This window comes from Balaenoptera ricei, chromosome 3, assembly GCF_028023285.1.
Source record: "Balaenoptera ricei isolate mBalRic1 chromosome 3, mBalRic1.hap2, whole genome shotgun sequence".
Lineage (NCBI taxonomy): Eukaryota > Metazoa > Chordata > Mammalia > Artiodactyla > Balaenopteridae > Balaenoptera > Balaenoptera ricei.
The window spans coordinates 900,250-924,890 of record NC_082641.1 but is presented as its reverse complement, the minus strand read 5'-3'; positions in this window follow the sequence as shown (position 1 = coordinate 924,890).

Below are 24,641 nucleotides of genomic sequence, written 5' to 3'. Positions count from 1 at the left end.
TGATAAACCAAATTTAGAAAAATAATCTAGTTCACTGCATAATTCTCTCCATTTTTTTAAGTCTGAAAATTTTATAATAAAACATTAGGAATATAAGCAAAAATTACATTAACAAAATTAAGGAAAAAATCATATAATCATGTCAATAGGTGGATAAAGATAAAACTGAATACTAGTTCATGTTTCAAACCCTTAGCACACTAGGAATAGAAGGCACTTTATTAATTAAAGAGTACCTTACACACACACACACACACACACACACACACACACCACAGCAGCTAACATCAAACTTAATGGTGAAATATTGAACACTTTCTCCCTGAGGTCAGGAACAGACAAGAATGTCTGCTCTTACCACTTCCATTAAAAATTGTTCTATGAGTCCTCTCCAGAACAATAAGACCAAGTTCAAATTTAAATAAAGAAATACATACATAAATGGAAAGTTGGAAAGTAGCAAAATTGTCATTGTTCACATATATGTTTATGTACATAAAAATCTAAAATAGTCTACAAAATATTAGGAGTAAATAAATTTGCAAAGCCACTTGATACAAGGCTAATATATAAAATCAATTAATAATATTTCTATATGCTACCAACAAAGCATTGATAATTGGAAAATAGAGTTTTTAAAATACCAATAAAATCAAAATATATGGTGTATATGCAAAACCTATACATTTAAAATAACAAAAAATGCTGAGACACATTTAAAAAGACCAAAATAAGTGGAACAATATAACAAGTTCAAGGATTGAAAAACTAAAAAAAAAAAAAAGTTAAGATGCTAATTTTCCCTAAGTTTCTCTGTAGACTTAATGGGATTTCAATCAAAATAACCCAACAAGTTTTTGTAGAAATTGACAAACTGATTTATTAATTTATGTGGAAATGCAAAGTGCCTAGAAAACCAAGACCATCTTAAAGCAGTGAACAGAGTTGGAGGTCTTAAACTACTTGATTTGGAGACTCACCATAAATCTACAATAGTTAACCGTGTCGTGTTGGCATAAAGATGGGAAAACAGTCCAACGGAACATTGGAGAGAATGTAGAAACAGAGCTGTTCATGATATTCCCTTATTATCCCGTTAATCGTGTAGGCTCTGCAGTGATGTCACCCGTCTCCTCCCTGATCTTGGTAATCTGTGTCTGCTCCCGTTTTCTTCCAATCAGTCTTGGCCCTTGCTCTTTCCACCAGTGATTCCCATGGGCTGATGGTCTATGGACCTAGATATTGAACACTGAATTGATAAAAGTTAGCCGTCTCTTTTCTGGGCACCCAAAGATTCCAGAGAGAAACTGAGGGTCTGTCTCAACTGGTAAGCGCTTCTCAGTGGGCTAGGATGTGCTCATTTTCAGGTGTCTTTGAGGAGTTAAATAATCAGTTAGATACATGTCCAAGGACTCATTATAAAGATATGAGCTGGAGGTAGACACTTATGAGTCATCCATGAGGCTGGGGGCCAGGGGAGCGTAAAGGACAGAGGAGAAGACTGGGGCCACCGTGTACACCTACATCTTGTGGCCGAGCAGGCTGCCCTGCCCCACAGCAGGCAGGGGGAGCCGCGGTCTCCGGGGCAGTGGGAGGACCTGGTGAGCACCGCCTGCACCTGTGAGGCACACCTCTGAAAGCTGCCACAGGCCGCGGCTCACGGCGGTATGCCAGGACCAATGCCCCCTTGCCAGTAGGGACTCTTGGCTTGGACGCAGGGAGGGCCCAAGTTTCCCATGGCCTGGAGCTTATACATTTTGGGGCCCTTTTAAGAAAAAGCACTGGAAATTATGAATAGAATGTTAGGGACTGGCCTCAGCAGTGGCCGTGAAGGGGCCTGAGCAGGGGTCCTGGGCAGGGGTCCCAGAGCTTGCACCTTATGAGCTTCATGGTAGACCCGCCTGCAGCCAGAGCAGGCGGCTCCCTGCCCCCTCGCACAGACACACCCATGCTCACAAACGCACTCAGGAACAGGAAGTCACACCCAGTCCCTGTCGGGGTCAGAGTGAGGGAGGGCTGAGAAGGGGGCTCTGCGCCAGGATGAGAAGCGAAGTCACTCTCCAGCATTTGGGGCTGTTGGCGCCCTTTGTGGAGCCCTGAGAAAACACAGGGGAGGCTCTAGCATCTTCAGGGGAATCTGACCCATTGAGACCAACATGTCCACTCGCCTGCTTTGTTCTCCTATTGGGGTCCAATGCACATTGTGTAACTGCCCCTCTGTTTTGGTAAAACTTCAATAGGAAGAGGGAAATGTGACAGAAAGAAAGACACCCCCCTGGAGCTGTGGGAAGGGCCGACTTGTCCTCCTGAAGTTGGCAGCACTTCACCTGGGTAGGAAGGGAGGCCCCTGCAGTGCCCGGCTGGGCCCTAGTGGGTGTGCCTGAGGGCAGATGGGGAAGGGGCTTCAGCGGGCAGGAGGACGGGGGACCAGCCCCGGAAGGTCGCTGGGTGGTCGACCTCTGTGAGGTGTGTAACACGCCGGCCACCTTCAGGCTCTGTGATGCTGACACAGCTGGTTCCGGGTGACTGGGGGAGCAGATCCACACCCCAGTCTGGATGGATCTCCAAGTTAGGATGCAGGTTTATCCCACAGAGCAAAACCACCTGTCAGCTCTGTTCTGAGAGAAGTTTCCAGGGAGTCGAGGAGAGCAAGGACCCTGAGCCCACATAAAAGCAGCCGAGGCAGTTCAGGACCCAGAGCCTCCTTCCAGAACCAGGACGTGGTTCAGTCACAGCGGCTGCAAGGGCCGCGTGGACCCGGGTTCGCTGCCGCGGCCCCTGAGCAGTTACAGCAAGTGAGCGGCTGAGTTTCCAGCCAACGTTGTGGTTAAGACCCCAACCTTCCAGAGCCAGGCTTTGCTCCCTCTGGCTAGTGAATCTTCACAAAGTTCCAGACTTTCTGAGACCATCTCAAAGCAGTGGGCCTGTGACAATTGGGGGCGAGGGGACACTGGGGATTTCAACCACGTTTGAGGGCTGCCCTCGCCGCCCCAGGCCCCGAGTGTGACGACGAAGGTGCCACGAACCACACTGCAGGCGTGGGGCAGAAAACTCGCTACAACTCAACAAGGTGTTGTGATTGAGGGGCCGCGAACCACAGGCCCATGAGCACCATCTGGAGAGCCCTGAAGACATGCGGCCCCCGGGCGCCTCCAGCCCCAGAATCTGGACCTCTAAAGGCTTCCCAGGCAGGGCGCCTCGGGTTGTTTGTGTCTGATTAAACCCCGCTCCTACTGGAAACTTCACCTCTCAGAGTGTGGCTGGAGGGATGGCGCAGCAGAGACGGCTGGTGGATTATTGATAAGACGCCACTTCACCTCCAGACGGGGGAGGAGAACGTCATTGCCGCCGGCCCGGCCCGGGAGAGCGGCTGCGAGCACACAGGCCTTACAGCCGGCGCCGCCCCCGCCCAGGGCGCCCGCCCACCGGGACGCACATACTGACGGGTTAGAGTGCTTCGGGTGCAAGGGGGAAAGGAGGGCCAGCAGGTGGTGCTTTCCACCCTGAATGCGGAGCGTGGGGTCAGGCAGAGACCTGGAAGTCAGGCCAGGGTGGGCCCGCCTGCCCGCCCCGGCGAGGGCAGCATGACCAGCGGGACCGCCGCCTGAGGACCCCCGTGGGGGCCGAAACCCCGCCCAGCCCTCTGGGGTCCCCAAGACCTGCTCCCCGCAGACGCTCTCCAGGCAGAGCAGCTCCGAGCCCGCCGCCGGCAGCTTCACCTCCGACCTGGGGTCTCAGAGGCAGCGCCACCGTCCCGGGCACGGGACGCTGAGTGCAGTGAAGGCGGCTCCCACGCCCTCAGTGGTCTGCTTCCCGGGGGACACAGCCCGCGGCCCCGCCGCAGCCTGGGGACGCCACACCGCTCTCTTCGTCCAGACCCCGCTCCCTCAAGGAGGCCAGGCCCTCTGTCCTCACCCCACACATCTCTCCCACGTGCACACGCACAGGCACGCAGAGGCGGGAAAGTCTGCCTACTTGCTACAGCTCCCTGTTTACTGCAGTTCACATCTCTCCCTATTTGACGTTCTCTTAGTCTCAGTCATTTGTATGCAGTGCTTGAGGAAAACGGAACGCTCAGGATGTGAAGTGTCATGGCCAAGAGCCTGCTTTGACAAAGCCTGTCATAGAGGCCCGGGAAGCATCCAGAGTTCAGAGGAGCCATTGCTAATTAAGTCTGACGGTTTCCCCTTCCTGGGGAACGCCCGGCGTGTCCCCGCAGAAACGCCGTGTGCAAAATCTCCATCCTCAGGGAGCTGCAGCATACGGTTTTCTTCTGCTCTTCAGAGATTCATAAAATCAACTGAGAACACCTTTGCAAATGGTAAAGAAAAAAAGCAAACAGTGAAGCAAAACATCAGACAGAGTGGTTATGTCCCAAGGCACTTCCTTCCAATTTTAGGAGGCTCAGTGTGAAAGGAGTGTTGCCCAGTGCCCCGGGAAGCTTGTTTATTGCACTCACACCTGGATTTCAGCAGACCTGGTGGATTACCTGCAGAGGTGAGCTCTGACCTTTTACCTGCAGTTGTCAACAGGAGGATGTTCCTCTGATGTGTCCTGCTTTGCCCCTCAGTCTTTGTCAGATTTTAAGGGATTATGGTAAATAGATTAGAGGAGTCTTGGGTGCTACTGGGATTTTCCCCGGCTGTTCACACAGACCACGATGCCCTCAGGGCAAAAGTCAGACTGTTAGAGATGCCCAGTGGTTTTGTTTCGTTTTCCTGGACACCAGTGAAAGTTAATTTTTAATATCTCTGACATCTGATACCAGGAAGAGAGAACAACATTTTTGTTTAATCTGATACTGTGAGAAAGAGTAAATTTTCACAGGATATCACTAGAGACCTAATACACTGGGGCATAAGTATAAGTCAAGACTCAGACAAGTGCGAAAATCTGAAACAAATCTTAAAATCACATGCAGGAAAATCATGGCCAAGATTATTATTTTTACAGTAAGAAAGAGGAGAGGACTAAAAATTATAGATAATGATAAAAACTCCTAGAAAATACATACATACCCATTTCTTTTCTTCTACATAGCTTCATGAGTATTTAGATTTTCTATTTCTCCTTGAGTCAGTTTTGGTAATTTGTGCCTTGCAATAAATTCATCCATTTCATCTAAGTTGTTGAATTTTTTGTCATAATTTTTCATAATGTTTCCTTATTATCAATTTAATCTATGTAAGATCTGTGGTGATGGCCCCTCTTTTGTTTCTGAAACTGGTAAATGTGTTTCCCATATTTTTTTTCTTGATCAATTTATCTAGCGCTTTATCATTTTATTGACCTTTTCAAGGAACCAATTTTTATTTCCATCGACTTTCTCTGTTTTCTATATTATTATTTCCTCCCTTCTATGTAATGTATATTATTTCCTTCCTTCTATTTAATGTATTTAAGTACATACAAAGTATGTACTTTGAAGTATTTAATGTTAAAATTTCTCTCTAAGCACTGCTTTGCTGCAACCCATGAATTTTGATGTGTTGCCTTCTCATTATCACTCAATTCAAAATATTTTCTAATTTTCCTTGTGATTTTTTCATTGAAACTATGGTTTAAAATATGTCATTTAACTTTTAAGCATTTGAGGATTTCCCAGGGTCTACTTGTTGATTTCTAATTTATTTTGTGGTCAGAGGATATATATTGTATAATTTCAATCCATTTAAATGTACCCAAACCTGTTTCATAGCCCAGCATATAATCTACTTTGGTGAATGTTCATGCGGATGTGGGAAGAATGGATTTTACTGTTATAAGGTGTCATGCTCTAAAGAGGTCAGTTAGACCTACTTCGTTGCTAATTTGTTCCAGTCTTCTATATGTTTACTGATTCTCAGCTTACTTGATCCGTCAGTTACTGAGAGAATAGTGCTGAATCTTCAACTAATTGTATATTTGTCTATTCTCCTCTTGTTTCTGTAAGTTCATGTTTTATGTATTTTGAGACTCACATGTTAGGTATATACATATTTATGATTGTCATGTCTTTTTATTGAAATGTCCCTTATTGTTTCAATATGGCTACTCCAGCTTGCTTATAAATGTATTTAAATAATATAATATTTCCTATCCTTTTAATTTTATGTTCAAAAATTGTTTCTTAAAGGCAGCATTATTTTATCCAGTCTGACAATACGTGCATTTTGTTTAGTTTGGTTAATTTATTAATTTAATTATATACGCATACTCAATTTAATTATACTCATATAATTGGATGTAAGTCCAACTTCTTGATATGCGTTTTATATTTTTCTCATCTGTTGTTTGTTCTTTTTTCTGTGATCTTATGGATTTGGTATTTTTTAATGTTCCATTTCATGTCTTCTGTTGACTTAGTGGTTACTCTTTATTTTATTTGTATAATGTTTGCTCTATAGTCCCAATATGCTTTTATCATGGTTTACCTTTATAAAACATTGTATCACTGTACATATAAAAGATTATAACAATATACTTTCATCTCTCCCTTTCTGCCTTTTATTTTAATATTGGTATACAGATTATTTCCACATATGCTACATATTACATGATGCATTTTTATTATTTTTGCTTTAAAGGGTCAATAATTGTTTTAATAAATTGAAAAATGAAAAAAAAATCATTACCCATATATTTACTATCCCTCAGTGGTCTTAATTCCTTCAGATGTGGGTTTCAATGTGTTATCATTTTTCTCTATCTTGAGGAAATAATATAATGATTTTTTATTATCAATTCTGCTAGTAATAAAAGCTGGTCTCAGCTGTAATTGGCTTTATTTTGCCTCATTTCTATAAGGAGATTTTAACTAGATATAGAATTCTACAATGATTTTTTTTTAATCAGCACTTCAAAGTTGGTGTTCCATTGTCTCCTGTCCTGCAGTGTTTCCAATGAGAAGTCGGCCATCATTTCTGTCTTTGTCACTTTGCGTGTAATATGTCCCCCTCTCTTGGGCTACTTTTAAGAAGTTTTTCTCTTTATAATTCATTGTCAGTAATTTGATTAAAATGTGCCTTGGTATGATTTTCTTTTTTTCTCTGAGTTTCTTTGAGTGCTGTAGGTTTATATTTTTCACCAAGTTTGGAGAAGTTTCAATCATTTATTCAAATACTTTTCTGCCCTTCCTCTTTTTCTTGTATTTCCATTACACTTATGTTAGGCCTCTTGATATTAAGCCAAAAGTCAATGAAGAACTCCTCTTTTTTCCAGCCTTTTTTTTTTTTTTCTTTTATTGCTTCAGTTTGGACAATTTTTATAGGCCAGTCTTCAAGTTCACTTTTCATTTGAGTTTCTAGTCTACTAGAAATCACTACCATCCAGTGATTTTTTTCATTTAAGATATTGTGTTTTTCAGCTCCAGAGTATTAATGTGGATCTTTTCTTATGGTTTCTATTTCCCTATTCATTATGTGCAGTTTTCTTTAACTACTTGGAAATGTTTTAAAGAGCTGTTTTAAAATTCCTTTTTGCTATTTTCATCTTCTCTGTCATTTCTGGGGTATTTTTCTCCTAGGAATGAGTCAAATTACCCTGATTCTTTGCATGTCTAATCATTTTTATTGCATGCTGGGCATTATGATTACTATGTCTTTGAGTGACTGGACCTGTTGTCTTCCTTTAGTGAGTGTTGAGGATTTTCCTCCCAAAAGGAAGTAAATTTTCCATGGATCAAGTTGGTCCTCTGAAGGCTGATTTCAGGCTAAGTTGGATACAGGTTAGCCTGTACCCTGAATGTAGTTTAGCCCTACTACTCAGGTGTGCCTTTTCTGGGATCTTTATGGAAAGTCCCAAGCATTCAACCAGGTCTTTCTACTCTGCCTGGTCAGACCTTGAATTTGTGCCAGCCCTGTGTTACCACTGACAGTTCTCAAAGTTGTCCATTGCCCAGAAATGGCAAGAATGATGGAATTAGCAGACAAGCACTTTTAAAAAGTTCTTATGAATATGTCCAAGCACTCAAAGAAAATTGAACATAATGAGTCTGTTTCTTTTTGCTGTCTCTTTTTAAGATTTTCTCAGTCTTTGTTGTTTTGCAGTTTTATTAAGATGTATCTGAAAATGAATTCCCTCATGCTTGAATGTTGCTTGAGATTAACTGAGATTCTGAAATTTCTAGATCAGTGTTTCTAATCAATCCTGGGAAATCCCCACCCATTATCTCTCCACATGCTTTCTCTTAGCCCTTCCTGAGAAACTTTGATTAAACAAATCTGTTATTTCCTAAATCATCCTGTTAAACTAATCTATTCTTCTATAGTTTCCTTTTTTAATCTTTCTGGTTAGGGACTATTTTGGGCCTATTTTACAATTCACTAGTTCTCTTTTCAGCTTTATTAACTTTGTATTAAACTCATCTGTTGAGGTTTTTTCAGTTTCTTAACGTTTTGTTTCTGGAAGTTCTATTTAATTCTTTTACAAATTAGCTGTGTCATTTTTTAAAATTTCCTGATCCCTGCAAATATTTCCAAGCTTGTTTTTAATTTGTTATTTTATAATCCATGTTCAATGTTTCCAATTTCTGAATTCTTTATGGGCATTTTCTATAAAGCTTTGCTGTACAGAGATGCGTGTTTCCAGATTAGTCAGAGTATAATGAGCGTGGGCTTGAGAAAGGACTTTTTTCTCTAGTTAGTTTGGAAGAATTTCAGGAAAAAGGGGAGATTCATGCCTCTATTTTTATGGTCTAAAATGACAGCATCAATAGTAATTAACATTTATACTGCACTTTTAAATGTATACTTTTATTTTAATTTCCGCAAAATCTTCCTGTTATTTACTTCACTGTCTCTTTCCTGGATAAAGAAACTGAGATTTGAATAAAATAACCTCTTGCTAGATTTCTACAATGGAAAGTGACCAAGCCAGAACTCATCCTGGCTATTCTGACCACAAGCACCATGTTGGATGCTGTTTAGAAGACTGGAATAAGAGATATGGGACAACTGTCTTACAGAAATAGAGGCAATGAGCAAGCCTGGGGAGGAGAAATGAAAATGAATTTGTGGGAAAACCTGAGCCTGAGAACAGTAACCTCAGATGTGAGTCCCGACAGCCAGAAGGGACACGGAAGAGCCAGGTGTCAGCAAAGGCAGAGAGAGAGTCAGTGGTGTCCCTGAGGACTGGTGTGACCAAATCTGGAACACAATGGGCTTCTGTTTCTTTACTGGCTTTAAGAGGTGGGCCTGAGATGCCACATACCCTTGACCTCACATTACAGTACGTCGCAGGGTCTGAAGTGATATAAAATACATCTTGGAAAAGGGAAATACCATTTTCTTATCTCAGTATTTTTTAATGTTTGGAATTTGAGGAATTCCTATCTAAATGTTTTAGTGCCCATTTAAATGTTAAAGAAATGGAAACAGATTTTTTGGTGTGGTCATTTATAAGCTATATCCATTTGTAAGTTATATATACAAATATACACATTTCTCTGAAAAATAACCCTCAAACTCTTTATCAAGACATGGTCCCCCCACCGCATGACAAATGTCACCCATTCTTCACGGTTCGTTGTACACATCACCTTCTCAGCGGATGTGACTCCTACTGCCCTGGATAGAGCAGAAGAGGGGGGCAGAGGGCAGGAGGGAGGGCTGCCTCCTCTAGCCCACCTGATTGAGCCAACCCACCTGTCACCCAGTGGAGCTCTCTCTGGACACCCCAACGACCATCACTTCCCTGCTAGACTATTAGCAACTGGAGAGTGAGTAGTTCACACTCCTTTTTAGATTCTCTGAGTGATTTCTACAGCCAGTTACCCAAATTCCTTGTGGAAAAGCAGATGCAAACTAGCTCTTCCTGAGCGTGGAGTGTGCATCAGGCCCTGGGTTAGGAGCTATGCCTGTATTTCCTATTTAATCTTCACGCCATCAGAGGAAAGCATTTTTAGGCTGGAAATTTCTTGTAATGTTCTCAAGGTCAAGGAGAGTTAGGATTTTAGTCCTGGGGAGCATGGCTCCTAACACCAGACCCCTTACAGTCTATCATGTTGTTTTTTAAAAAATGTGCTTCAGTGATGGTGGATGAGCCAAGAAAATGTATGCTATTTCATAGCACACGATAGTAATGATTCCTCGCACCAACCCCAGGATGACGTTGACCTGTGCCGATCCAGCCACACCTTCTAGATCAGCCCTCTCTTGGGAGACAAAGCTGTATATGTAACCATAAAAAAGAGAAGGCAGTTTGCCCCTCAGGGGCGGCGCGTCCACCTGTCTCACAGCCCAAGCAGCTCCGGCGGCTTGTCCAGCTCCCGGGGGCGGGGACGATGTGTACATCTCTTCCCGGCTTCTCAGTGGCATCATGTGGGCAGCTTGAAATCTGCTGGGTGGGAGTATTTACACCACAGCAATTAGCAAACCTTGCAAATCAGGGTTGTTCTCCCCAGAAACCCAGTCGCTGAATATTTATAAGCACACCATTGGAATAAACTAAGAAAAATGTGGTGGGCATTCAGGTGACCTTCTTCATGCATTGGACATAATAAAACAAAATATAAACTAAAATAACCAGAGAGAAAATATTTAACAATAGTTGATAAAGGAAAATAATATAACCACTTGAAAGTAAAATTTAGCTCTAACTTTTTTAGCGGCCATAATATGCCCTCTTTCCTAAAGCACTTTTGAATGCTTTAACATGGGGGTTGATACTCCTGTCACAGGGCACCCAAACCACCAAGCTTGGACCCTTGGAACAGGGAGCACTGGGGCGCCCAACGTCAACAAAACACCATGAGTGTTTCGAGCTACCACTTTAAGAGAAACTCAGTAAATGAAATTGCTTGGCCCCCTAAATTTCTCTGGCTTCCTGTTGGCCCCTGAAAGCAGAAGCATCCTCTAGGTTCAACCTCCGAGGCCCTGGAGACTACTTGGCAGGGGCTGGTGCTCTGGGGCTGGTGCCGAATGCTGTGCCTGGCACCTCAAGCATGAAATCAAGGAAATCTTTTAGCGCAGGTCCAGGACACTATTGGTCAACACTACAGAAGAATTCAAACCTTCTCCGTCTTTTCTGAGCGTGCAGTCCATGCTTGGACGACCCACTGAATAATGCAGACAGGACGCCTCTGCCCCTGTCTCTCCACGCCACACACACGTCTCTTGGCCCCATTACAAGCCCGGTGTGGAGCCTAATCTTGCCCAAGGGGGAGCCCCAGATGTTGCAAGAGAGCTGATTACTCACCCCACGTGTGGCCACACGCTGGCCCCTTATTCCCAACTACTCACCTCCTCTCGGGAATCGGAGGTCTATTTGCCCTGAAGCCCTTTTTTTTTTTTTTTACTGCCTGGGTCCCTGCACTAGTCCAGGGAGGGAGAACACATCCGGGTAGGATTAAGTCCTATTCTGTTTCCAAACTGGGAAAGAATGTGATTTGTCCTCCAATATTTGGGAAACAGAGCACCTCAGCAGAGCACATCAGGGCTCTCCCAACAGAAGCCTTTTTTTTCCTCATAAACAAATTATGCAAACTCTCTCTTCTTCCAGAATTAGCAATGTCACCATTAATTATGCAACTGACAACAATGGATTTGGAAATACGGGAAAGCATGTCATGAATGTTTCAACCACTGTGTCCTCAAGACTCCGTCATCTCTAAGTACGTCAACCGTCATCGCCAGGACCTCTTCCCCTCACGAAGAGGCCTCGGAGGTGGACTCAACCCACAGGACATCAGCTGGGGTAGAGGGGTGACCGCCCGGGAGTGGGAGCCACACGCTTACGTGCCTGGCTGCATTTGGCATTATTTATTGTCTGCATTTCTTTTCTTTTAGTAAAGGGATTAAAAGTTGCTGGCAACGTGTCATCATTCCAACTCCTACTTTCTTTAACAAGCTTCACTTTCCTTTCTTGCTCTGACCTGCTCTCAGCATTCCTTCCTGCTGTTAGATATTCCTTGAGATAACAAGATTTCAGGGTAACATTCTTACCTTGTGAATTTCCCATGAGATCCTGTGTCCTGAGTCAAAGGCCATCTTTGCCTTGTGATCAGTAGAAACTGGCTGAAGACTTCTTCCCCGTTTCTACTCAGTGAGCCCAATGTGCCCTCCGCCCTCCGCCCTCTGCTCTGGTCACTCAGGCTGGAGGTGGACGCTTGGGGCCTGGGGTGCAGGGAGGGTGAGACCTGGCTCACCGCCCTTCTCAGATGAGAGTGGCTGACGCCCAAAGGACTCAGTCCTTAACAAAGGGGCCAGGCTTCCCCCGCATGGATTGCGGGGATGCACACGTACACCTATGAAGCACTGAGGTCACCGCAGACACCTCACGGGGGTGATGACCCACGGGATTCATGTGCCTCAGTGCAAACCTGGAAACAGCTTGGAAGAGGAGATATTCCCTCTGGCACGTCTGGTTTAGGATTAGTGTTTATGGGATGACTATCCACTCTCCTCCTAAGAAGGAAAATCACAGTGATGCACCAGGAGCTCCAGGCCTCCAAAGGGGACCAGCAGGGTTGCCAATGTTCTCAACCAGTCGCATCACAGGTGTGCAGCAAGCATCCCAGACAGGCTGGTTTCTTCTACAAAACCTTTCCTGACTGGTCACCACTGCTTTCACAGAATACCATGAAAAATAACTAAAATTCTAAACACAATATGGTATTCTGGATTAGATCTTGGAACCAAAGAAAAAGGACATCGTGGAAAAACTGGTGAAGTCAGAAGGAACTCTGGAGTTTTGCTAACAGTAATGTGCCGAGGTCGACTCCTTGTTGTGACAACGTGAAACAGCTGTGTGTACACTTGGGGAGGGGAACACGAGAATGCTGTGTACTCTCTTTGAAACTTCTCTGTACATCTAAAATTATTCCAAAACAAAAAGGTTACTTAAAAAGAACAAAAAACAAAAGGCAACCTGAAAAGCAAGTGAATGAGTTCATGGTTTATTTCAGTAAGTGATCACCAAGTCAGGTGGCATTTTCCCTAAAGATATGGCTGTATGACAGCTACCAGCTTTGCTAAGCTTTGTATGAATTTCCTTAATACAATTAATTATAATATAGAGCATCTTTTAAATGAATGAATACATAAAACCAACTACTTGGATAATTGCCTACTTGAACATAGGAACATAATCACCACCATATACTAATTGAAAAATGCAATATTAAAAATGCACACACAAACAAGGGAAAATCCAACAAGTAAAATAACCAGGAAATGGTGCCCGGGAATTTGCTTAGTGTGTTGATACAGATTCAAGGAAGTTACTAACAAACACTGTCGAGGACAATCCTTCTTAAAAACCCATTTGTAAGAATGACTCAAGGACAGGCAAGGGGTCTCAACGCTCCAGGTCAGCAGGTGGGAAGCAGCTGGCCAGAGGGGACCAGGTGTAAACATGACGTAGCAGGCAAGAGGGGTCCTGATGCAGTGGGGGAGGGCAGCTCCAGAAAGGAAGCTGGAAACAGGTCCATTGCTCTCTCGAGCCAGCCAAAGAGAGCTGGCCTCTGCACGACGCAGAGGAGGACCCGGGGAGTTGAGACTCACCTGCTGAGCCCCTGCCGACTCTCCCTGACCTGCCGGATGTACACAGACAACTGTGAATGAAGATCCCCCAGCCTGAGTTCAGATGGCAAAGGAGAATTCTGACCGTCCTTCTCAAGAGGGAAGGCATGGAAAGACACACCACCAGTACCGGCTCCCAAAGGCAGAGATGAGGAAATCAGCGAGTGTGCTGGGGGTCGGCTGGAGCCCCAACAGGGACAAAGTGCTGCAAGCCTAACACATAGTACCTAAGATATAATTAGATATAATTATAATTAGGAAAACATCACTTCAGAAATGAGGAACAGGGTAGAACAAAATAATAAAGAAGAAACACAAGAATGAATAAGCAAAATAGATAACGACTTAAGCAAATTAGAACATCTTAATAATAAAAATACATGAAGAAAGAGATCTAAAGAATTCACAAGAACATGACAAACATTGAAGATAGGCAAGCAAAACCCAACATGTGGATGGCAGGGGTGGAAAACCATGGCGGGGGGCGGGGGGTGTGGTCCAGTTATCAGATGAATGGGTCCAGAGAGACAACTACAGTACAGTGACCATAGTAACAACACCCTACCCCGCATTTGACAGTTACTAAGAGGGTAGATTTTAAAAGCTCTCCGCTCCACACAAACTGTGTGAGGTGGTGGGTGTGTTAGCTAACCTTACTGTGGTAATCATTACACAATACACACAAGCATCAAAGCATCACACTGTACACCTTAAACTTACTTAATGTTGTAGGTGACTTATATTTCAGTAAAGCTGGGGAGGGGGAACCAAATGGAAAGAGCAGAATAAATACTAACAGCTAACAGGAGCAGAAGAAAGACTTCCTAGGGAATTTCCTGGCCGTCTCGTCCAGTGGTTAAGACTGGCGCTTCCACTGCAGCGGACGCCGAGTTCCATCCCTACTCGGGGAACTAAGATCCCACGTGCTGGTGGAGCAGCCAAAAACAAAACATTTCCTGAAATTACTTTTTAAAAGACTGGAGATATCACATCGAAAGCAGCCCGCTTGGCTGTTGGCTTCCGCAGACCCGGTGCTGAGGGCCATGTGCTGCCCGGGGCTCCCCGCTCGTCCCCTTCCTTCCGGCTGGACCAGGACGGGCCCACCTGCCGTCCCTCCCTCCGCTACTGCGACCTCGCACGTGTCCGGCAGCGGGACAGTCCCCACGCCGCCCGCCGGGTCCACGAGGACAGCCTGCAGGGCCCCAGTTCAGGAGCGGGTCATAGACGCGGCCGTCACCCGAGGTCTGAGCGTCCTGAGGGGACAGAGCTGGGAAGGCCCTGCCAGCCTGCAAGCGCCGGGACCGAGGGACCGGGACCGGAGCTGCCCCGCTGGACCATCGGGACCACCGCACAGCGGAGGAGGGGAGGGGAGAGGAGGGGGAGGGAGCGAAAGGGAAGAGGGGGCGAGGAGGGGCCGGGGTGCCCCACCTTGCCCGCCCCCCGCCGCCCCCGAGAAAGGCCAGGACGCCTCTGCTCTGGGCGGCGGGCGGTGGGGAGGGGTCCGCAGCTCCGCGGGTCCCGCTCCTGCTCGGGCTGCTCCGGCCCCCAAAGGCCCCTCCCCCTGCGAGGCCGCCGTCGCCGGTCCCCACCCTCCCGTGCGCCCCGGGCTCCTGTCCCTGCTGGAACGGGACCCCCGAAGTCGGGAGGCAGGGGGTCCCCGGTTCCAAGGGCAACAGCGCCACCGCTGGGCGGGCGCAGAGAACGCACGGGGCGGGCTCGGGCTGGGGGGTGGGGTAGTCAGCCGAGGGGGAAGGGACGGGGCGGCCCGCGGAGCCGGGGCACATGGTCGCCTAACCCTAACATCTTAAAGGAAGTCACAGATGCGCGGAGAAGGGAAGGGTCCACGGCAGGCCTGGCTTTGGGCAGGGGGGGCAGCCCGGCTGGGTGCGGCCCCTCTGCTCCCCGCCCCTTACAAACAGTTCCCTTAGAAGGAGACCTCCGGCTCCGGGGACAGCATGCTGGTCAGCCCCTGGCCCCGGGCACACCTCCCCCGGGGGCTCTCCCTCCTCAGCGGGGCTGAGAGGCGCCACTGCTGACGCCACACACGCTGCGCTCCGGGGCTGCCAGATCCAGAGCAGCCGGTGCCCCCTCCTTGGGGCATCCAAGGAGCCTGAGTCTCCCAGTCGCCATGGCCCGTGGTGCTGATGAGGTACCTCTCCCTCCACCTGAGCCCTGTCTGCCCAGGACTTTCCGAGTTTTAGGACTGAAGTCCCAGAATGCCCCTCACACAGGGACCACTGGGCACCCCTCCGCGACCCTCCCTACACCCCACACCACCAGCACGGTGTTTGGCAAGAACAGAGACCTCTTCTACCCAGAGAGGCTGTCCGCCTAAGGAGTGAGGACACGTGTGCGTCATGCCCCAGCAGGCCTGAAGCAGACACACCTGTCCAGGGACCTCAGGACATGGCTGGAGCATCTTCCCTGGAAGAGGCCAGGGCGAGCGTCTCTTGCCAGTGCCCTGTCCTGGCATCCAGTACCCAAGTGTGCTGGCTGGACGGCTGGGCCTCATCCCTGGGGCCCTGGGTAAAGACAGAGGGGGCCCGTGGGACAGAGAGAGCGGACACGCAGGAAGGAGGGTTCTGTGGGAGTGCCGGTGCCGAGGGCTCCCCGCGGGTCCTGCAACAGGGGGCTTCCCAAGTCTCCGTAGGTCTAGCTCCCCGTGCTTTCTGTTTTTCAAAGACTTTATCATTCTTCCCCGATTCACGCAGCCCAGGTCTGCAGACCCTCACCTCCAAGGCCACCTGCACCCCGTGCGCAGCTCTCCGCTCCTGTCACACACACCCCACCCGCCCGGCAAGGTCATCTGTACCTCCGCCGCAGGTTCTAGAGGGCCCTCCCCTCCTGCTCTCCAGCGCCCCTGGACTCTGACATCACCCCTTCGCGTGCTGCTTCTCCCTCCGGGCCGCAGGTGAGGTGTCTCCCGTGGCCCCACCCCTGCAGCCCACCTGTCAATCTCCTTTCTGGACAAGGTCCGCTTTGCACTGAGCAGACTTGGCTCTGCCGTCTCCTCTGTCTTCCAGGATCTTGCTTATCCTGCCTCTCGCAATCCCTTCTCTCTGCTTCCTTCCCTCCCTCCCTCCCTCCCTTCCAAGCTGACACCTCCCTGGCCCCAGCTTCCCAGGCTCTGCTCTGGGGTGGGGGTTCCTTGGCCATCCAGCCCTTGGTCGGAGCTGGGGCTCCCTCCCTGAACACATCAGCCCGATCCCCTGGGGGCACTGCTCACCGACGCTGTGCGGGTCATGGACACATCTTACCTTCTCCATCCAGCCAGCAGGACCCCCATCCCCACCCACTCGCTGGCTCCAGCACAGTGACCGACCACTGAGTGAATGAAGGGGTCTCTCCTCCCGGCTCTGGCCTTGAGCTCTCAGTCAGTCCTGGGAAGAAAGGAGGGGGCAGCCCCTGACCTCAGAGGCAGGACTGTATGTCCACCCTGAGCTTGGCCACAGCTGTCCCCTGAGACCCAGGTGACAGGAAGGAGCAGTCTGTGGCCTTGAGGCCCTTGTGCTCCAGAAGGGGACATTTGGGGTAATCACCGCCATGGAGTCATGGCAAGGCGGCAGCAGGGAGAGACTTTAGGGCCACAGTCTGCAGTCACGTGGCCAAACTCAGGAATCCCTCTCTGCCACCACCCACGGCCGACTAGGCACCTTCTCAGCCTCTCCCCGCATGACTGGGACAACTGCTCCATCTGATTTGTGAGGCTGGGAGTAAACAAGCTGACACAGGAAGGGCTCAGTGAATATCCACCTTACTGTGGATTGAGAAAGTGTTAAAAATGACACCACAGCATAACATGACAATATTTTAGGGAATACGTATTATAACCTTCTAGGCTGGAGTCCTTCTCTCTGCTCTGTGATCAAGCAGCCGTGCAGAGGGAGGGCCACGAGCACCTTGATAACAATCGTGTCCAGTGCAGGTAGCGCCAGGGAGGCTCAGTGGCGACACGGCCATACTGCGTGTAGACAGATGTCTCCGCAGTGAGTACTTTTACATCTACTTTCCTCAGAGAAATAAAACACAGGTCCTGCAGTTCAGAATGAAGTGGAATTTCAAGATCTCAGTCATGAAAGCAGGAAACCCATCAAACCTTGGGATCTTACTTTGAAGGGATTTTAGCCCACATCTCAGTCTAATCCTGGATTCAATCCTATCAATAGAGTAAGATAGTGTAACACAATGCAATAGAAATGTAACCATGTGGCACAACATGATGCAATGTGATACAATGTAATTATCTCAGCTCAAGGGCCGCGTTGTAACAAGATGCAGGGGCTGTAACACAATGTACTAGATGAGAAGGTGGCTTTCCAAAGCCCCAGCCCAGGGTCCCCCTGCAGCCCCTCTGCTGACACCTGCTGCCCAGGATGCTGGCATCCCAAGTCTTCAATCTGGGAGCAGCCCCGGCCATCCACCTCTGTGCTCTTGGACATGGAGGACACCTGAGCCCCCACCGGCACCCTGGCCTCTGTAAAAACTGCTGTCTCATGACCTTTGTTTGGCCTGGAAACCTGAGCGTTTCTACCTGCCAAGGTATGAGTCCAGTGACCTGGAGCAGTGTCTCAGACGGCTGTTCCCGGTCACTGAAGGTGCGAGTCTTGGAGCAAAGCCGACCCACATCTGCTCACTGGAGCCCTCCCGAAGGCCGTGAGTTCTTTGGAGAGGACTGGGGGGAATCAGCTGAAATTTCAGCACCGGCTGAACTGGGAAAGGCTGGCAAGTCTGAACTGGGGTGGGGGTCCCTCTCTCCCCAACCCGCCTCTTTCAGTCTCTCCATTTCCATTTACTCCCCGTGGCCCATCGGGCTCCTGGTCAGAGTTCTGGACCTGCTGGCACCTCGGGGCTGGAGCCACCACTGTCTCCCCTGCTGTGGATGCCACTTCCCAGCAGGGGCCTGGGGCGTGCTCTGTACAACATCAGCATGGGGCTAAAACTTGGGGTGTGCCGAGGGGAGACCCAAGACAACCTCAGAGAAGACACCCCTCCCGGGATAGCCCCACAATGGCAGAATGGGAAGGGGCAGGTTCTGGGGACCAGTGAGAAGCATGAATTCTCAGAGCCCCAGGGATGTAGTCACAGGGTGGCACGGGCAGGGGACCCGTCCCCTGGGCTAGGGCAGGCACTTCCCCTTACGGTGCCATGTTCTCATCCCTCAAAATCTTGTGACAACAAAAGAGTTGCCCCCCTGCTGTCTGGGTTGTACTGCCAGACACACAGCAGAGCTAGAAAGCCAGATTCAGGAGATACACATGCCAAGGAGGGAGGGTAAAAACATCGCAGGAAGGATGGAAACAGCAGGCTGGAAGAGTTTGGCCCTCCTGCTCCCCGGGGTCCAGGAGCAAACAGAGCAGGACAGCCCCAAAGCCAGGTGTGGTGATCGTGTACCCCCAAGCCCCAGACACAGGTGAGAGCACGGAGGCCTCAGCAGCCCTGATCTGCCCTGTGTCTCCTCTCTGAGTTCTCTTCCCTGCCTTGTCTATGTACCTACCTTCCCAAAAACTTTTGAAAAAGTGCCTATAAAAAGTGTAATGAGGGAAACTATTTTTCTTGAATATTACCAGCATCACAACTTTGGGGCACAAGGTAAGGAAAGCCCTAAGTTTTGAACATAAGCTGTGTTGGTTTTGTGTGTGTCAATCATATCTCACAGTGGTTCCATCAATGTAGGTGCTTTTGTGAAAGTATTTTGTGGATGTGGTTATAGCTACAGTCAGTCATCTCTAAGTAAAGGAGATCGTCCACAGTGATGTGTGGAGTCCTCACAAGACACAGAGAAAACTCTGATCTCCTCCTCCTCTTAGAAGGGCACCAATCCCCTCACAAGGCCCCACCCTCATGACCTCATCTCACCCTAATCACCTCCCAAAGACCCCACCGCCAACACCATCCCATCAGTGGTTAGGGCTTCAACATGTGAATTGGGGAGGGACACACATTCAGTCCCTACCAAGGACTTTGAAGGGATCCCCCTGGATTGTCTGGACGGGGCCTAAATGCCATCACAGGGGTCCTTAGAAGAGGGAGGCAGACACACAGAGAAGGTGACATGAAGACAGGATGGATTGGGGTTTGGAGGTGCTGGCCCTGAAGACTACAGTGGTGTGGCCATAAGCCAAGGAATGCCAGCCACTGCCGGAAGCTGGAAGAGGCAAGGAACAGGCTCTCTGTTAGAGACTCCAAAAGGGACATGGCCCAGCTGACACCTCTACAGGAGGCCTCTGCCCCCACCAGGGAAGAAGCTGAGACGGGGTGTGGAGGGGAGAAGCACCAGGACAGGGAAGGAGAAGAGAGTCCCCTGGAAACCAGAGCTCTCCACACCTCCACTGTGCAGTCCAGAAAAGTCCCCCGCAAGGCAAGGGAAACCACAACAGCTGGAGTGAGAGAGTGACCACAAGTGATGGGACTTCCTCAGCACCTGAGAGACACCTGCCAGGATCTCAGCAAATGCCAGGGTCCAGGGACTACCCCTTGGTGTGGACACGCTTTAGAAGCCCTGGCGACCACCGGTGCCTGGAGAGAGCTGTGGCTGGGCGGGAGGAGAGGGAGTCACCCGGGACAGCACCAGCTTCCGGTCTGGGAGCGAAGAGAGGTGGGGTGGTGTGGAGGAGGGGTCAGAAGGGAGAGGAGAGGACACAGGACAGACGGGGGAGGTCTGAGCTCTGTTCAGCACCTCTCAGGGGCCTGCCGAATGCCCAGGGGAAGAAATTGCGTTCATGGGGTTTTCAGCTCAGAGATAAAATGAAGAGTTACGGGTAGGGGGTCAGCAAGGGTCTTAGTGAAACCTTGTGGCCCTGAGCCCGGTGGTCAGTCACCTTGAAGGGGAGCAGAAGACCAGCAACGTAAAGAAAGAGAGCTGGCAGGAGGGGAGGACTGCCAGCAGGGCGTGTGCGCCATCCCGAGGGCCAGGCACAGAAGCACCAGGGGGAGAACCCCGCCTAGCGAGGTCCCCACGCGCACCAGCTGCTCCTCAATCCTCATCCTTTGACCCCGAGGGCAAACCCGCAGGCAGACGTCCCTGCCTTCATCCTGCCCCAGAGGAAGGAAGTTAGACCATGAGAGCAGACTGGCCTCCTGGCCTTTCTGAGCCTGACCCTGTGCACAGATCCTTGGGCCCCGTTCTCCTCCCACCAACACAGCGTACAGGAGCCCTCGACCACAGCCCAGTAAGAAAATCAGGTCTCTGTACCCTCTGAGCTCACCCGCGACACTCACAGCTTCTGGACACGTCGCTTCCCACGGGGCGTCCAGACCGCTCTGCTTCCCACACCGAGACCCCGCCGCTCAGTACAAGGTGCCCGTGGATGTGGCCCCCACGTTCTGCTGGGCCCAGTGCTTCCCCGTAAGAGTGACCCCACCCCCTCTTCTCTGGGAGAGGAGACAGGCGGCGTATTGACTGACTGGAGCCATTCACACGGAGGTCAACGCCAGCGGGATCCCTACGCCTGCAGAGGAGGGCCAGGGAGGACCCCACTGGGGGGCCCCGCCTCTGCGTTAGCCTCCCCCTCTTTGCTGGCTCCACTCACCCCTCCTCAGGGAGGCCCTCCCCAAGCTTCGTGAGGAAGCCCCCGGATCAGAAGTGACCCCCTCCTCCCGCACCCTCACTACCCTCCCCCTGCTGAGCCCCCTCCCCTAATCCCGCTGCTTGAGCTAAGCTGCTAAGTACAGGATGATGGAGAGCTGGAGGGTGAGGGGTCGAGGGCTGCCCTCGGGCCCCAAGCATCCACGTCCTGCGTGTTCCTTTAACCACCTTCCTGAGAGTGGAGAGCCTTCCTGACCACAGGCCACAGGAGGACCCACGTGCCGGGGTCCTACTTGCAACAAGATTTGTTCGGTTTAATTTCTGACTGCTTTTCACTATTCAATCTACATGAAGTTGGCTTTGTATGTCGACCTTGCATCCCATGGACTTGTTATGCTGACTGGTTAGTTCCGGCCCCTCTTTTTGTAGCTCCTCTGGGGTTTTCTGCGTAGACAATGATGTCATCTGGGAAGACAGACAGTTTCATTTCTTACTTTCTCATCCGCCTGCTGTTTTTCTCTCTCCCTATTGTTTGGGCTAGAGCCTTCAGTACAATGTTGAATAGCGGGGTGGAGGGGGCCGTTCATTCCTGCCTTCTTCCTGATCCTGTGGGACGCATTCAGTCTTTCACCGTTAAGTGTGATGTTACTTGTAGGCTTGTCACTGATGCTGTTTATAAGGCTGAAGACGATCCCTTCCTTTCCTAGTTCGCTGAAACCGTTTACCAGGACCGTATACTGGACTTTTTTCAAGTGTTTTTAAAATTTTGCTTATTGTGATGTACTGTTCTTTTAAAATATTATTGGACTCAATTTTCTTAAATTTGTAAACAATTTTTTCACCTATGTTCGTGAGGAATATTGCAGTTGGTTTTTTACATATAATGTCTTTGGTTTGGGTATCAAGGTAATGCTGGCTTCATACACTGAGTTGGGAAGCATTCTTTCCTGTTCCATTTGTGAAAGAGTTTGTGTAGAAAGAATTGGTACTGATTCCTCCTTAAATGTTTGGCTGAATTCAGCAGGGAAGCCATCTGGGCCTGTCTGGAATTTTAATTTTGGGAAGATGTTTAATGGCAGATGCAATTATTTTTTATATATAAGACTACCTGGGCTCTCTGTTTTCTTCTGAGTAAGCTTTAGTGGTTTGTGTCTTTCAGGGAATTTGTCTGTTTCATCTCAGCTGTTGAACTTATTGTCATAAAGTTGTTCAAATAGGCACAATCTGTTTTCAGTGTCTGCAGGGTCTGTAGTTCTGTGTGCGTTTCTGCCCACTGGACATAGGCAACAAGGAACACCCCCATCAGCACCAGCACCCCCCCCCCACCCGCCCCAGAGCCAGCTCTTCCTTTAACAGAAGGAATAAAGCAGCCAGGTCTTCAGAGGACACAGGAGGTGCTGCCTTCTCCCGGCCAGCACCCCGCCATCCCACCAGGGCCCATCCTAGCACACGTCCGGTCACCCTGGCCACATCACTGGGCTCCAGCGGGCAGCAGCCACCTCCGTTCTCCTGTGTCCTTCTAACTTGTGTAGCAAGCCCTCCCTGAGGTGAGGAATGACCTTCCATGCCGGGAGCCACAGCCCAGGACCAGGAAGGGTTGGCAGGACCCTCCCCAGCAGGAGGAAGATGTGACCTTTAGAGAAGCACCCCCCACTCCGCAAAAGTCCGGCCCCTCCGCCCCCGCCTCTCTGGCGCTGGGGATCAAGGGCACTGAGACCCCCTTGAGGCCACCCCTCAGAGGTGTGCCCTCGGTCTCCATCTCCCTGTTTATGGCTGCACCCCCCACTTCCCATCCTCTATAACCAAAGGCCCCTCAGTCTGCTTTCCAAACAGAAGTAGCACCGCCCGGGCCTCTCCCGCAGAAAGGCTGCCATGTCCACAAGCAGGCCTCCTGGACAGTTCCTAAAATTCCAGACACTTCCTGCAGCAGTAACTGCCCTTGCCTTCCCTTCCAGAGCAACTGCCAGGATTGGAGATGAGTGGCTTGATTTACTGAATAATTCATGTGATGGGATCCCAACCTCCGAGGTTTTTACAACTATATTTAGTAAATGTTTAGAAGTTCCACATACCCTCCCAATAACCACTGCCGCTCTTTAACTTAGACACAGCTGTGTGCAGATATTTTACGTCTACCATTCCCAATCCTCACGGCAATCCTAAAAGCTATGTTCCTACTATTACAAGCGTGGAAACAGAATCTCATAGAAACTGTGGTCTCCTCAAAGGCATGCAACTGGTAAATCGAGGAATCAAGATTTGAGAACCCAGGCCTGTTGTGTTCAAAAGTTTGCTTTCAATACACTATACCCATCTGCCCATCTCCGTGCATCCTGAAGAATTCTAGAAATTCAAAGACAGACTTGCTGTCTCTGCAGTGTGAAATGTTGAAGATACTCAAGCACTTAATCAGAGCAAAACTGATGCGGTGTGAGCAGGGCCTGGGTGCCAGCTGTCTCCCTGCGCTGAGAGTTGAAGGATCTACTTCAACTCTACTAAGCGTCTACTAAGTTGAAGGATCCTACTATGGGGAAAACACTGTCTTCGGCTGAGACGCCTAATTTCAAGTTCGCCATAGAAAACTCAACGGTGGGTGCCCAGGAAGCCAAGAGAAATTCCAGCCGCTTGTGACGTGGGGTAACCATGCTGAAATAAATCGCTGGCATCTTTAGGGTAGATTCCCAAGAACCCAGGACTGGGGATATATCTATTCAACCTCAATTTTTCTTTCTTACACATAAATAAATAAAATCAGACTTTACAATGAAAATAAAATCGCCAATAGAGAGGAGGGTCGAATGATCTATAAATTAGACTGTGATTTATGTTTCACTGACACAAACTCTCAATCGGCCAAATGGCTTTTAAATCAATGCTCTGACATCACAGTGGTCCGGCCTCGACGGCGGTCTCGAACTTCATAAATCAAAGGAGTGAGAGAGGAATCAGACTGCGGCCACACCCGTCAACCGTTCAAGACATGAATCACACACAGCTCCTGCTGCCAGATGGGTGCGTCTTCCCAGCAGGGGGCCGCCACGGCCGCCATGCTCCTCCCAGGGCAGCAAGCGCCACTCACGTCCCTCGGGGGTCCCAACGCGCCCTCTGCCTGGCCCTGGCGTCACTGAGAGGATGCAGCAGGCGGTGGATGTCAGCTATTACATTAAAAAGGCAGAGGGGAAATGGGTTCCCTGTGTACGTGACCCTGAGTGGCAGATACTGTCCAAGGCCCCCGCGTGTTTCGCCCAGTGAGACTGACAGGACCAACCCTGAAGGTGGTCGCTCCTCACTCAGCCCGTCAGCTGCGCTGAGCACAGGGTCTGTCCCAGCCCAGGAAGGGCTGAGCACCCAGAAGTGCCCGCCCTTCTCCTCCTTCAAAGGCATCCTGCTGGGGCAGAGGACGGGCAGCACAGGGCCGGGCACTGTGAACGTTTGGTAGACACGAGCTGTCACTGTCACGGCCAAGGAGAGGACACGGGCCCCGCTGGGGACGGTCAGCCACAGGTGAGCATGCAGCCAGGAAAGGGGCGGGGGCTGCTGAGGGCATGACAAGGCCTCCAAGCTCACCAGGGAGGGGCCGGCGGGGGATCCGTGGCAGCCAGTCGTGGCAGCCTTCG